Source organism: Athene noctua, chromosome 1 (assembly GCF_965140245.1).
Source record: "Athene noctua chromosome 1, bAthNoc1.hap1.1, whole genome shotgun sequence".
Taxonomy (NCBI): Eukaryota; Metazoa; Chordata; class Aves; order Strigiformes; family Strigidae; genus Athene; species Athene noctua.
Window position 1 is genome coordinate 124,713,285 of NC_134037.1, and position 15,281 is coordinate 124,728,565.

General features: G+C 42.8%; 1 protein-coding gene across 4 annotated transcripts in view; it reads left to right on the top strand.

Annotated features, from left to right (window-relative positions):
• Positions 1 to 15,281, top strand: part of MACROD2 (mono-ADP ribosylhydrolase 2) — an 890,001-nt gene that overhangs the window by 861,547 nt on the left and 13,173 nt on the right. The window lies entirely within an intron of this gene.

Sequence of the window (15,281 nt, forward strand, 5' to 3'; positions counted from 1 at the left end):
GCAGCTCCCCGGTGTACTGACATTGCTATTTACAGACCATGTGGTAAGCTTTGAAGTGCTAACTGGCTTTTTTTTTTTTTTTAAGAGAGATGCTGCGTTTTTCTTTTATATTTGTTTTCACAAAAAGGAATGTTAGTATTTTTATGATGGCTGGTGTTTAGTGGAGCTCCTCTGTGTAAAGATAAATGAGTTACGCGACCTGACATTCTCCCTGGGAACGTGCTCAAAACGAAGCAAGCCAGTGGCATTTCAAAGTCTGCTTTTACAGAAGCTGGTTATATACTTTGTTCATTACAATTGCTAAGAAATGCCATTTATCTGGTATTTTGCACCTTTTCTTAATTGTCTGGGTGGTGGAAGAGTCTTTGGGCAAAGACCCCAGGACCCAAAGTACACATATGCCGAATGAAATTGCATCACTTGAAGGTGCTCCATGCTTTACTGTATCCCTGTCTTGTCTGACAGCTTGAAGTAGTCAGGCCTCCTGCAAGCTTTGGAAGTGAAGGAGTGAGCTCTAACCCTTCGAGAGCAACTGCAGCAGGTACAAATTGCCAGGCACGCTCCGCAATTACTGTTTCACTTGTCCTCTCGCTGCAATGCTGCTGGGAATTGCTGAGGAGGCATTGCCTGAAGCAGCAGGGGCTCCCCAGTCACTCACGGAGCAGCCCTACAGATGGTGATATGTGTCCCCACATGGGGAATAAATCAGAGCTGGGAGGATACATCCGTAGAGAAGCTGGAGGAAGGGACAGGAGGCTGGTCCAGCCTTGGCTGTGCTGAGCCAGGGTGGCTGAGGACCCCAGAGAGGCTGCCACCCAGCAGCCCCCAGAGCCTTTGTGACAATGTCTGTGCAAGTTCTGTGTTTCTGCAAAATGCTTTGTCTTTGATTCAACACTGTATATTATCAGGAACTTTGTTTTGGCAAAAAGGCAACTCTCTTTCCACATTTCACTGGTTTCTAGTTTCCGGAGACCACAGTTTTGTTGCTATAAACATTCACACTCTTAAACTGATTGGCCCACTAGCAGCCCTTGAAAGGCTGTTTGAAATAAAACCAGCTAAGAATAGAAAAACCACCTTTGCTGAGGCCTGATATTCAAATCACTTTTGCACTGCCCTCGGGAGGGATGGCCTTTGGTTATAAGCTCTGCTCTATCAGCAGAGAGCTGGCTGCGCATGACCACAATGGCAGCACTCCAAGGACTGAACTTTAATGATGAATGTCACAAAATGCTGCTACGTGGGCTCACTCTAGGGAAAGTAATACTGTGTACAGTACGTGATCTGTGTCACCTGGAGTCCTCATTGTTTCTTGCAAGTATTTCCAGAGTTCTTTTGTGTTTGGGCTGTGGAAGGAGCTGTTATCAATTCAGAGTTAGTAAACCAGAGGACACGCAGAAATAAAATGGATCTGAACTTTTAAGCTTGCTATAGCAAACGTGCCATGAGAGTGAAGAGTTGGTAAATGGAACTTAGCAAGCTTTAATTTGGGTCTATTTTCATTATACTTTATATTGTACCATAATTGGTACATTATTAAGTTGTCTCTTGAATTATGAATTACTACTGTATTAAGAAAATTAAACCTAACTAAAGAATTTTGCTGACGGGGAACATGCAGAAGGATAAGCAGGATCTTTTCAACCATTAGTATTGTTACTATCATCATTAATAATTATGGCCATATAGCATGCAATGCAGTTCCTAAACTTGAACTTGAACAGCCTACTTGGAACATCCATTTCCTGGATTTCTAACACAGTTGTACTGCTGTCTTATACATGTATCATCTGTGACCAGCAGGCTTCCTCCAGCTCCTGCTGGTTAAAGACTAGCTCGCTTAGTTCTGCCAGAAATACTTGTTGCATAAATGAACAATACACACACTCATAGGTGCTTCCTGCTATAGCCCGTCAGAAGCACTTCTCTCCTATTCCTCCCTCCATGAAAACTTTTACAAAATCAAATCTCATTTCCTTTTAAATTTGTGAGGGTTTTTTTTACTTTTTTTTTTTTCTTTTTTTTTTTTTAGCAGAAATGTGATAGCTGCAGATCATAGTTTTGGCAAGAGCCAGCAACATTTGTCTGGAAATCTTGGGCTTCTCAGGCTACGTTTGTATGACTCCCTGAAAACGTGACATTTCCCATAAAACTATCTGTTCTTTTGAAGGAAAAACAACCAAAAGAAAAAAAAGTAATTTGATTCAGGAAAATGGTTTTTTTAGAAATATTTTGATCAACTCCACATGTGCCTTTCAAGTCATTTCCCTTGTGCAGCAGGACCACCCGCTGCCTGCGGGATGCAGTAGCAGTGGTGGCTTTGGCACTGTGTCGGGGCTGTTGCTGACTGCCCGGTTGGGCTCCAGCCTGAGCCAGGAGCTTTCACAGGCTTTCACGATGGGAGGCAAAGCGGCCAAAACTTCTGCGAGGTGCTGCACAACATGGCATGACACGGAGACTTACCCTTTCCTCCCCCTTCCCCATGTTTGGGATATGTTTGAGGCTTAAGAAGGGTTTTCTGTTATTCAGTTGTTGCATTTTTGCAAGACCGTATTCCTTGAACAAACCCTAAACCTGTGGCTATTGTGTGTAAATGCAGATTAGCCTCTGCCATGCAAATTTCTCGTCAACTTGCAGTGCACAGTACTATGTCAGAGTTAGCTTTGCACAATACTCCCAAATTACAGCAGGTTTTACCAAGCTGAGGATTAGTGGTACTCTGCGCTTAGGACCCTCGTAAGATTTTCACTCAGTCCTCATCGTTGTCACAGATACTCAGCGTGAACTGAAACAAACCATTAAGACACAAGGCTTATTTTTTCCCTACCACCCCAAATAAACTCTTACACCTGATAACTGAGAAGCCGCAGATTACTAATTTAAAGCACATCTCATGTAGGGACATCTTTTAGGTGCTTACATCAGAATAACAGGGTAGCTAAGATATTTATCTAGATTTGCTGTGAACTGTAAATCTTTAGTCAAAGACCACCTATTTTCTATTTAACAGGCCCTCCCCTTCTAGGGTCTGTAGTATTTAAAATAGCTTCTATGTGAAAAGAGCCATGCAAAGTGTTTATTTTGTTTTCTTGCTTTCCTAACATACACAAGAAACATCCTGTGCATAGTTGTGAAAAGAAGTTGGTTGAGTTTCCTCAGACTGTCAGATTGATGGTTTTTAGTGCACTGAAGTGTAGTAAAAAATGGAAACTATAAAACAATATAATGTGAATTGTCTAGACCTTTAAACCTACTCAGGAAATCAAGAGAGAGATACATATATTTAAAGAAACTCAATAAACCTTGGTTTTAAGATTGTGAAATTTGCTATTGATAAGGCTGAACAAAAACGTGGTTCAAGGCCAGTGACTTAATTCTAGGTGACACCACTCCTAATCCTTTACGGCTGAATCCTTCAGTTTTATCTGTGACTCTGGGAAAATGTCTGTCAAGGCTGAAGTCACTTGCACCAGGGGATTAGCACTCTTTGCATTCTTTTGAAAGCTTCAGTAGTTCCCATGAAAGTAACAGACACCGAGACATTTGTGGAGTCTGTGGGTAGTGACAATCCTTACACTGGCGGACAAATATTTGTAGACCTGGACCATGAGAAACAGTGCACATCTGTAGCTTCTAATTCTGACCCTCATGCTGTGTGCTGGCAAAAGCTCTACCTAAGGTTGGAACCACTATATTAATTTCTTTCTTTCCTTTTTTTTTTTTTTACCAGAATAGTTGAAAGCTGTATAATGAAGAGGCTTTGGGCAGCTGCAAGTTCATGTGCTAAGAAGCTCTTTGTTATGAATAAATCATAAAACATGGTCCAAATCCAGCAATCTGAAGAAGTGTAGCTTGAGGAAATGCTTTTAATGTGTGCATGTGTCATCTTCCTTTAGCAGGACGAAAGTCTGCTGCTATCAACTGCTAATACAATTATTCTCTTCTGCCTTAATTGGTAGAGGTCTTGACTGTGGTGCTACAATGCCAAGTATAAGCCTTAAAGTTTTCCGGCACCCCATAGCAGGGGGATGGCATTACGGAAGGGCTCAGTACTGCAGTACCAGTGCCATGCAGTGCCAGCATGGATTGCAGTACTTCTGTATGGCAAGTGGTATTTCTGAGTACCCCACAGCACTGGCTGCTGTATTCTGGTTGACCTTCAGGACACCTAATTGTTAAAGAACCTGCGTTAGCCATTAAGAGGATTTTGGGAGATGTATAGACCTGCTCAATAGCTTCAAGGAAAATTATAGTTACCTTGTTAGGCTCAAGAGTCTGACAGTTTTCATGATAGACACTGGTTTTATTAGCAGTGCTGTAAATTCTGTTGTGAGAAAAAGAAGGCAAAAGCCATATTGTTAGTTATAATGTCACTGAGCTGAGCTAAGCACGGGTTAGAAAGGTGGTGTGATCCTTAGTGCAGTGAGATTTGGCGTTGAATTTTTAAGTCTGTGTTTAGGATCCCAAATAGGTGGCCTGATTTTCAAAAATGCTGAGCACATTCCAAACACCTTATGAAGGAAGACCCTTTGAAGCCAGCTGGAGCTGCTGGGTTCTCAGAGCTTTTGAAAATCAGAATCTAAACCTCATTTTAAAGAGCTTCCTAATGTTAGTCACCTATTTTTGAAAATACTGACCTATGTCTGCTGGCATCTAGAACAACCTCTGTGTTAAAAGAGTGTTTGATGGAGAGAGGGGATGTGATCTCCAGTGCTAAAGGGAAAAATCTTGATCCTTTTGAAAGCATATTCTCTGATAAGAAACATATTGAGACAAAACTGAAAGTTTCATTTCACCCCCCACCACCTTTTTTTCTTAAAGACTTTTGTTCAGACTCTGTATTATGTGGTTTGTGTTTCTGGCCTTCAGTTTCTATTTGGAGCCTCGAGATATAACAGGACTTGGAGGAATCTTCAGTAATTTGGAGCAAAGGCAGATGATTGAGGAAAAATATGTGCCTAAGCTTTCCAAATTAGCTGCTCCAATTTCCACCTAATGTAACAGTGCTAAGTCAGCCTTGGTCTAACTTGCCATTTTAATTTACTTTATTTTGATACAAACAAGTCTCCAATACATGTGAAACACAGAGTAAATTTCTGATCCCTTGTTCTCCTGCTTATGAAGTTGCCAGAGTGGCCAGTAACACCAGGATGGACCTCTTCAAACAGTGGGAATGAGCTTGTATAAGGAGAAGCATTATTAGAAATAAAGCTGTTTGGGAGACAGAAAAGTTCCCCGTACTTGTCCCTTCCACCTAGACTGAGCTGCAAATCTGGTAAATTGCTGGACGTGGGTGTCACGATGGTAGACGTCAGAGGTGATGAAGCTGACTGATACTTCTCTAGAGTGATTTACTGTGGCTCTAATGCTCATTGCTGGCTTTTTGTTTGCCCAGGACTAGTGAGTCCTTCTGTAGGGTGCTGAAGAAGAAAAGCTGTCTCTCTTAAGTGTACTGCAATCACAGAGCTGTTCTTGGGGGTGTCTGATACCTATTTTCTTAGTTAACTCACAAGAAACAAAGTGGCCTTCCTCTTATAGTTAGCACACTACCCCACTGTGCTCAGGGTCTTTTCCTAGACTACAAACTGGAGCCATCTTCATAGCTAGAGACTAAGTCAATGGCAGCACAGGGAGCAAGACTCACTAAAATTAAGAGGGGGAGGGGGATGGGGAGACAAACAAAATGAACAAAAAAACCCCTGAATGTTAGGTTACTGGAGAAAGATAAAGAAATGTTCAGCTTAATGCAAATATGCCAGATCCCTGTTTTACAAAGCTGAGGTCAGTTGGGAAGTACTCTGGAGCTGTTTGGAGGGGGGAGGATTATGGTTGTTAGTATTCTTCACATTATGTTATCTAAATGTAAATTACTGTCTCTGATGTAACATCCTAGTTAGACGCTAGAATTTATGAACCAAACAAAGGATGAAATGTGAAAAAGTTGAGAAGAAAAATCTGCAGCTCTGCCTTTGTGTAATTCTTACTGAGAGCTGATATAAATGGGAGACAAATCAAAGGCAACAATAGCACTGCGCATTTTATCTCACACCCTGTGATGCATATTAGTGTTGTTTCCCATTGTGAGCCAGAAAGTACATTTACAATTTTAGAAAACACTGCATAATGGCTCTCCACAAGGAAGAGAAGCAAGCATATGACTGCCAGTACTGACACTTGCTTTTTCCTGGCCTGCAAAATTGCTTTTCTGGAAGCTCTATTGTGGGCAACATTTTTCTACCGCACACTGTGAATTTTGAATTTTGAAAATTTTCTCCAAGAAATCGAGCAAATAAACCTCACTGATTTGGTAATCTAAATCCCGTCTCTAGCCTTGCCGGCCAAGCCAATCCTGTGGTGATACGCTCCTCGGGTGAAGATGGTAACACCCAGGCTACTGGGTTAATTTTTTCTAAAAGCAACCCACAGGAGTCATCTTTTCCATTGTGCTTTTTAATGTTTTGGAGATACTCTTGCCTTCATGGGAGGAGGGGAGTGTCAGGAGGATGGGTGGGTATTTCAAGTGTTTGACACCAGCTACGCTATCGCTGCCTGGCTCTGCACCTCCCTCACTCCCCAACATGTCAGTGGTAAAAGCTGATTTTTAAGAGATGCCACTGAAATGGGTGGAAGAGCGTGATTCCCAACCATGGAGCTGAAACGCCTGCAGTACTAGCTAGGTTGTTCTTTTAGGCTTGTCTCAGTTTGGGAGTAGGTGGCATGCGATTCCCTCTGGCAGTGCTGTCATTTGAGGATTTTGGTCCTCTTGTGGCTTATTTCGATGTACTCTGTGTTCAGAGGAGGATGTGGTTATTGCCTGCAGGCATAGGGCAGGAGGTTAGACCACCCCTTGCTCTGATATAGTTCTGTTATTTTCTGGGGAAACATCTTACTCCACATCATTGTTGTAAAATTTTGCTCTTATATTCATCCAGTTATCATTAGAAATTAAAAACATCATCCACACTTAGGAGGTAATATAGCACTCACAATATGTTTGCTTTCCCTCCCATTTCTTTGAGGCTGGCTGGTGTTGGCTCACTCACTGCTATAGAGGAGGATGCCAGGCTTTCACCAGAGACATGGGGGCAGCAATCAGCATTAATGACATCCTCTGACAGCGAAAGCCGCACGAATCTCCAGAAGCCAGATTTCAGCGATGGCTTCTCTCCACAGGGCAGAAGGCACTTCCCGAGCAGAATGGGGAGCATTGCCTTGGGTAATACATCCAGCACTGCCATCCATCACTTGTCTATTTCCTTCTTTTCAGAGGGAAAACAACCCCCAGCCATTTATTTATGAAAAATTGCTTACTACCCTTGAACATAAATAAACACACACAAGTGTGCCTGTGTGAGTTCTGTTTAAACATCCATTATGTTTCTATGAGTCACCATCCAGGTCTGAAACAACAGCCCTGAGAACTGGAACAGGTGAGGAGCTCAGTAGCAAAATTAGTTGGTTCTAGCAGATTTGTGTTTATCACCATATAGTTACAGCTGACTGTAAAATTTTGGCTTTGAAGGAGTCAGAGCAGAGCTCAATTTTTTTTTAAAAAAAAGGCACAGTTCTTTGTTTTTGGAAAATTATTATTGAACATGTGTCTTGGTAGGGGAAAAAAGGTACGATAAATATCACCAGTGAGGTCTTTGTTGTTGGGTGCTGCCAATTACCACTTGTTTTCAAGAAAATTTGTTTCATACTATGTTCAGCTTGGTTTTAGGATGCTAACAGGTTTCTAAAAATTAAAACAGAGGGCTTGGTCAGGACACAATGAGCCTTTAGAAATGGAAGTACTCTTTCCAAAGAGCAAGACATTTCAGGTGGATGTGTTATATACTCTACCAAGTTTTTATTGACATTTGTTTCTTTGGTGGTTTTTAATAACTTTTTATTTTTCATGCTGGCTGTTGTATCTTTACATCACAAAACGGTTGAAAATTACAGACTACCTGTAAGGTTACATCTATTGGCAGAACTTCATCAAACTTCATGCGCCTCTCCTTGTAAATATTCTGTCTTATTTTAAGCTCCAAAATTTCTGTTGGTGTCTGTGGACAAATAACAAGGAAGAGTCTTTCTCCCACACTGTATATTTTTACTGCCTTTCAGGTAGATCCATACATCCTCCTTATTATTTACCCTTCTGCTGCTATTCCCTGCTACTTTGAAGCTCATTCTTCATATACTTGGCAATAGTCTCATTGAAAAGGAATTGAACAGAGTATTTTCCAGGGCTCCTCTTTGACTTGGCAGTAATCTCTTTCAGAAGCAGTGACCCCAGAAATAAATGGTTGCAGCCATAAGAGTGAGAAGCCCTGCCTGTACATTATCAGAAAATCAGGCAAAGCCTCCTTTTGTCCTGTGTGGATGGCGTGCTTTTTCACCCCACCATCTTCTCTGCTGTAGCTATGGAGTGGGGACTTTGTAAAAGATGAGGGTGCTTGTCTGGAAAGGAACTTTCTAACTTCCAGTTCTTGGAAAATTTGCTACTTTTGTCCTCTCAGGTTCTTACCTCTCCCTCCGCACCCTTTCCTTTTATTTATTTTTTTATAAATATTGTTTCTGCTCACTCCTAGCACCCACCTAGTTCTCATGCAGCTGCTCAGGGCTAAGGACTGGCACGGTATCTTCTGTTCGGGTCGGCTCCTTTGGAGGGAAATAGAAAATTTCTTTCTCTTTTCTGAAATAAATAGCATGGCCTTCTGACAAAGCTGGCCTACTTAGGAGATCCAGGACCTCTTTGCTTTCACAGTCTATCGTTTTGCTGTGGTTGCCTCAAGATAATTTGAAATGCTCAGAAAATATGGTGAGTGCAAGATTGAAATGGAATAGGGGCACAGTATGTGCTGATGGAAAATCCAGCGGCAGCACAACCTATTAAGATGTTCGTGTTGGAGGGGAAAGCAAGGCCTATAAGCCACTGGGCTCCTGGATCAGTTCTTCCAAATTGAGGACCGAGGCCTCACCCCAGGTTAGTAGTGCAAAGAGGAATTAAAATTGCTGTATGAGGACAGCTGGAGAGAGACCAGGTATATGGTAATGAGCATGGTGAGTGCACAGAGAAAATAACATTGTGATGGGACTGGAGGGGCAGGTATCATTCTGGCAGCTGGCGGTCATTCAGCAGGCTTGTTCCTGTGGCCATGGAAGTAGAAAAACATTTCTGAATGCCCAACATCATTCCCCCTGGTGAAAGCGGAGCCTTAGGTGACCTGGAGATTTCCTGCAACTTACACAAAATGGTCCTCCAGTGCTGTAATTCCTCACACCTACGCAGCTTTTTAGGATCAGGAAGCTAGTGATCAGAAACCGAACCAAATTACTTACAAGTTCTATAAATGGTTGAAGGTGGCAGGGAAAATGACAGAATGGGAAAGAAAGCTAAATAATTATGCCAGTTCTATTCATTCAGAAACCCTTCACTTTTCATAATACTGCTGAGCATGCTGTCTGCCTTATTTGTAGGCTGGGAGACAGAGCACAAGGGCTTTGGAAGCCGTTTGGGACAGGTGACCTACTAGTCTGAATACGAGCAGGCAACATTTGGGTTGTGTTAACAGCCAGTGTTTGAGGAATGCGACGAAAGCTTCTGGGTGCTCCATTTCAGATACTCTGTGCTGCAGGCTGCTTCCTTGATGAGAGGTTTCACAGAAAGAGCGTCTGGAAAACAGCAACATGGCCTCTTACACAGCTAAGGCTTCTTCAGAATAAAAAAAAAAAAAAGTTGAATAAGTGCTTTCCTTAAAATGATATGCCCTTGTATTCATCAAGAGCCTGCCGTGTGCAGGTTTATCCTGTTGTTACAGAGAGACAAAAGATACAAAGAGCTCCTGATGGGCATTACCGATTTTAGAGACACCCAATTTGTATGGGTCTTATGGACCATATTGCTGAGAGACAATCCTCACTACCCTCCCTTCCCACCTTTAGGGAAAAGGAGGCATAATGAGATTTACTAACAGTATGTTTAATAAAGGGCTGGAAGGGGATAGGGATAAGCGGATCTTAAGACACTTTTAAATCGCGTTAAAAAAAATTGCAGTTCAGCTTGAGCTGGAAATAACAGTGGCTGGAAGCAGTGTGATGCCTTTAGGTACAGTTGCGTGCACAAATACAGAGAGCTGAGATGATGCACGCTACACTGGAGAAATGGGGAGCTTCATTGCACTGGGTTACTCTGGGAGACAAAGCCAAAATGCCAAAAGGGAGGGTAAACACTCCATTTAACGATGAAGGGGCTGCAACGTGAATCCTGACAGCCCACGCATGGCATTAAGAAATGATGCTCAGTGCCTTCAAAAGCCCAGCAAAGCTAATGTCCCAGCCAGCACACCTTCCTCTGAAATTCACATCCTTGAATTTTCTTTTAATCTCTACAGTGCCTAATTGCTGGGCATTTTTTTGATCGAAGTAGAATATTCCTGATTTAACAGATGGAGACATTTGTTGTTAAGGAAGCCATGCCAAACAGCAAGAGGCACCTTTGCAGCAGTGCCATTTCTGCAGACTTGGTGCTGTCGTGCTCGACCTGTGTGTTGCAGAAGGATAGCAAGGGGGAAAACTGCCCACCAACTTGAACGTAGCGAAGTACAGACAGACCATGACTGCTGCGTTTGTTTTAGAGTCCCCAGAGCAGCAGGTTGGGTAGGTTTGCATGTACAGTCCATAGAAGAAGATGGCATAAATCTTCTATGTGGTAGAATCTGGTCTCCTCCCAGATGGAGGTGTCAAACAGGAGTCAAACGGAGCCCTTGTATCACGGACTGCTTCAGTTTCCAAGTGAAGCAGCATTTATAATGCTACTAAAATACAGTGGTAAACAAGGTACATGAAGGCTTGACAGTCACATTAGCAAAGAGCTGCAGTGAAATGACTGGGAAGAAGGAAAAAACCAGCTCTGGCTGTTTGCAGAGCAAGAAAAATGGAACTGGTTTTGACAGATAAGACAATGCAGCTGTGGGTCAGAAGAGCTTTGTCTGTCTTTTTTCTTGCTGCAGAAGAAAAATGGTGCCTTCAAATTTTAAACAGAGAAGTTTGGATTTTAATGAGCCTCCATCTTTCAGAGTCTCCCAATTAGGGGAAGCATATTTACAGCTAAACTCAAAATAATAAATTCTATTCAGTGGGTATGAATCAGGGAAATCTGGATCGTTCAGAATAGCTGCAGTGTGGTTTCCATATTGCATAATGACAGAGGTGATTTTTTTTCAATGTATATAACATGAGTAGAAGCAACTGCTCCACAAATAATTTACAACTAATGAATTTCTCCTGGTTACAAATTGTCCATGGGCAGGATAGTGTTTTATTGGAATTCCTGTGGCAATACCCAAAATTGCTGGGCAGACATGTTACAGGAGCAATGACCTTGCCATTTTGCCTGTAAAAATAGAAGTAGTTGTCTGGACTGTCATATTATTGATAGTCCTTTTCTTCCTCAAGTATTCAGAATGACTTCAGGGCCAGGATTTCCCACTTAATAGGAAAATTTAGACTTCTACAATTGGGGAATTTTTAAGATTTAAAATATCTTGGTGTTGCCTGACTGAACTGACAGAATTCACGTATGCATGAAATCTGTTTTTCTGTTTGTCTTAAAGCTAGTCTATGACCTTATAACAAGCTAGGAACTAAGAGCAGAAATCCAGATTCCTGACTGAGAGCCCACTTGACAATCCCTTACCCATGCTCAGTGTGAGGACTCTGCCAAGGCTGATCTCAAAGGCCAGGCTCTGCTGAGAGAGTCCAACCTTCTAGATTCCCTCGCTAGTCAGCAAAGAGAAATAATCTCCCTTAAGGCAGGCAGCTCAAAGCAGAAACCCAGTTCAGGTGCCTCCCAGGAATGATTCATCAATTCTAGGGGGCTATGTTCAGATTTTGCTTTGAATTACCTGGGAGAGAAATGTGCCTCTCTCCTGATTACAAAGGCACATTTCAGTACACAGCAAAACCTTGATGATGATCAGGTATAAATGAGTTTTATGGATTGTTTTGTGTTACAGCTTCTAAGCCTATATAGTTGCCTGCTTTTATCATTTGAAATAGATGTAAACCTTGTGCAAAGGGAGGACGAGGAGGAAGGTTACACTTTTTACTTACTCGGATTTATCAGGGATGCAGAGAATAGATGTCTGACCTCTGTACTTGGGCACTTTAAAAATTGATGCTAATGTACCAACAACAACCACATCTTGATCTTGTGAATTGTATGTGAATCTGGAACCATGTTTCTCCAGAGAAAGAACAGTGTTAGCTGTAATCACGTGGAACTATTGGCGGATTGTGACTGTGAAGGAGAGAAAAAGATGAAATAGCAGTACAGAGATTTATATCTTCCTGGTGTATACTTGTCTTATGCATTTCAAAAGGCTGGAAGCCATCCTTACCCATGCCAGGAGCCTGTTGTCACTTAGTGCTAGGCAGGTTGTGTAACCAGGATTCAGGTAACAAGCTCTGTCAGGAGTGCAATTGGAAATGGTAATTGAAATGGAAAGTGGTATCTCCCAGGCTCCCTCCCCTTCGGTAAGTCTCTGCTCCTGCTTGGAGACCCGAAATTCCTTGCTTGTTTGTGCTCTAACCTGAAGCAATCAAAACAAGGGGGTGAGGTGAGGCCTCTAGAATAAATTGGTTGTCAAGGCGGTTCTGATATTGATCGAGTTCTGCTGTCTAGGTGAAATGGGCTCATTTCTGTGTAGCACTCGGTTTTACTGCGTGGCAGGGAAGAAGCTTTTTGGATAATACCCTTTCCACATGCATGGCAGTATAGTGAATGTTCCTGTCCCCCATGCACAAAAATAGTTGGGCAAGAAATTAAGATTTACATTAACCAAGTTTGAAAGTCTTCCCCAAAATTGGACAATATAACGTGCAAGCCTCCTGCCAAGGTTGCTGTGGAGCTTGGCTTTGTTAAGGTTTAAAATATCTGCTGCCTTGCTTGTCCCTGAATGTTGTTTCTCACTATCATTTTCTTGCTGACAATATCCAACAATCAACATATACTATAAGAAAAACCAATACAGCAATAATCCCCTTGTAGAAGGGATGGGAAATCAACTATTCAGACTTAGAAAGAAGGTGAAAAAGCAGAACATGCATTAGTGCTCTTCTGACAATGTTTATGGCCCTACACCCCTCAAAAAGTAATTCTGCAGATTTGCTGCTGCTGCTGTTACTCCTTCCAGTCTCTCTCTAGGACTGCCTCCTGTTTCACCAATTATCAGGCCTAGCATAAAGGACACAGCCAGCATAAAGATGAACCAGTAACCAGATTGTATTTGATACAAAAGGGTCAGTACCTGAGTGAGCGCTGGGGGTACAAACAAGTCAATCAGGCTATACACAATCGACATCAATCCCAATGACCCCAACAATGACACCACACGACCAACAATGGGTGGAATAAATGGTGAAATGCAGTCTCCCATAGAAGAGATGGGAGACAACCAGGTCAACCAGACAAATACATAAGACCAAGGAAGCCACACACTGAATCTCTACACAGCCTGCATTTACAAAAGCCAGAGCTGACTGGAGCCCAGTTCCAGGGAGGCAGGAGGTCCTTCTCCAACTGGAAACTCTGCACAGTGCATCCACCCCACAGACAGACACTGCCCCTTCCTGCAAGTGGTCCCAGCTTTTATCCCGAAGTGGGACACCGGACCTTTGCTTACTTAATGCGGGACACCTGGGGCTCGTTGCCAGTCACACCCTGGAGGGAAGCCGAAAGGGAAACTCACCACCCCTTTGTGAAGGGCTGTGGTAATCACCCATATGTCAACCTTAATTTGGGGCTTGGGGTTGAAACTCCAGCATTTCACCACCCTAAGAGGTGAACTTGTGGCTTTTGGTATTGAGGGCCCTCGACGCCTTCTGCTTTCATCCCTGTAACAGCAGCCCTAATTAGCATGTGTGCACATGCACGCATGTGGGTGCACAAAAGGTCTTCTCTGTAATTAGGTTCTGTCCTCACCTAGCACCGTGCCAGTAGTCCTTTGCACCTGTCAGTTGCATGAGAGATTTCTGCAATTGCAAGTGAGAAGACTTTTGGCAGTGTGGCACGCCGGCTAGTTAATAGGAGATCTTAGGATAGGGCCTGGGAACTTCACACGGGAGCCTTCAGGAGCTGGCAACAGGACAGCAACTCGGTATCTCTAGCTGTTAGAGGAACTGGGAGTCAAGATGTAACCTGTCATACCATATCTGCTTTATTTGGTTAATAGTGTTTTAGATGAGGCAAAGTCAGATTCATAGGCATCAACTGCCCGTTGGAGTGTATTGGTGTTTAGCAGGGGTCCCAGATCCCTGCGTCAGACATCTGAGTGTCTTGGTAGGAAGGGCTGCGTCTGCTGGAGGCTGCACTTATGATGGGACAGTTCATTTTCCAAAACTACACTTACTGTAGAGATGCTTCCCCCAGATAATCAAAATGTAGCACAACCTGAATTTCAGTGTATGTTCCTTGATTAATCGGTGTTTTCATAGTCACCCAAATTTTGATAGTCACCCAAGTTTTTCACAGTCACGTAAATATTGGTATTGCTAGGAGAAGTCACGCAGGGATTTCGAACATACCTTCTCAGCCTCATACTTGACAAGTTCCCGCCATATGCACAGGCTTCTGTGGTGGGGTGACCTGGGTTTTTCCTTTGTGTGAGCCAAAAACAGTCATGAGCGAGCGCTGGGAAAGCTTAGGCCTGTTGGTGCATAAGAAACCTCAGGAGAAAACCACACTCGCTCTCCAGAATTCCCTGGGGAAGCGTCAGGGATTTGATGCACCCGCAAAGGGACCATCTCAGGCATTCGCTGACATATGGGGTTCACAGTCCCAGATGTTTACAGGCTTTCTGTTTGTTTGTATGGGGAAAGGATTTTAAATCAGCAAGGAAGAGGTGGAGCTGCTGCTACAGTGAATCACTGAAGGATTTCTGCAGTAAAAGTAAAACCCATTAAAATGATGGGTGACATCTTCATCACTGTATATTCATCCATCACGACTTCCCCCATGCTCGCTGAGATGGCTAATTGAGATTTCCAGTGGCTATTTCTTGTTGGTTTTGATGTGCCAAGTCCTTTTTTTTTAGCATTTCAATGCTTGGTAGGACTGTAGGTAGTGTGCTGGAAGTTGCCTGTGAGAATTACAATGTATTGGCTTGCAGATATGATTAGAAGGGAAACTGGCTGCAAACTTCAGTGGTAGATACATGTTTATGGACAAAATATCTGTAGTGCACTAAAGTGCATTAAAAAAATCTGCTCTAGACTTCCACAGAAAGGAAAGGGAG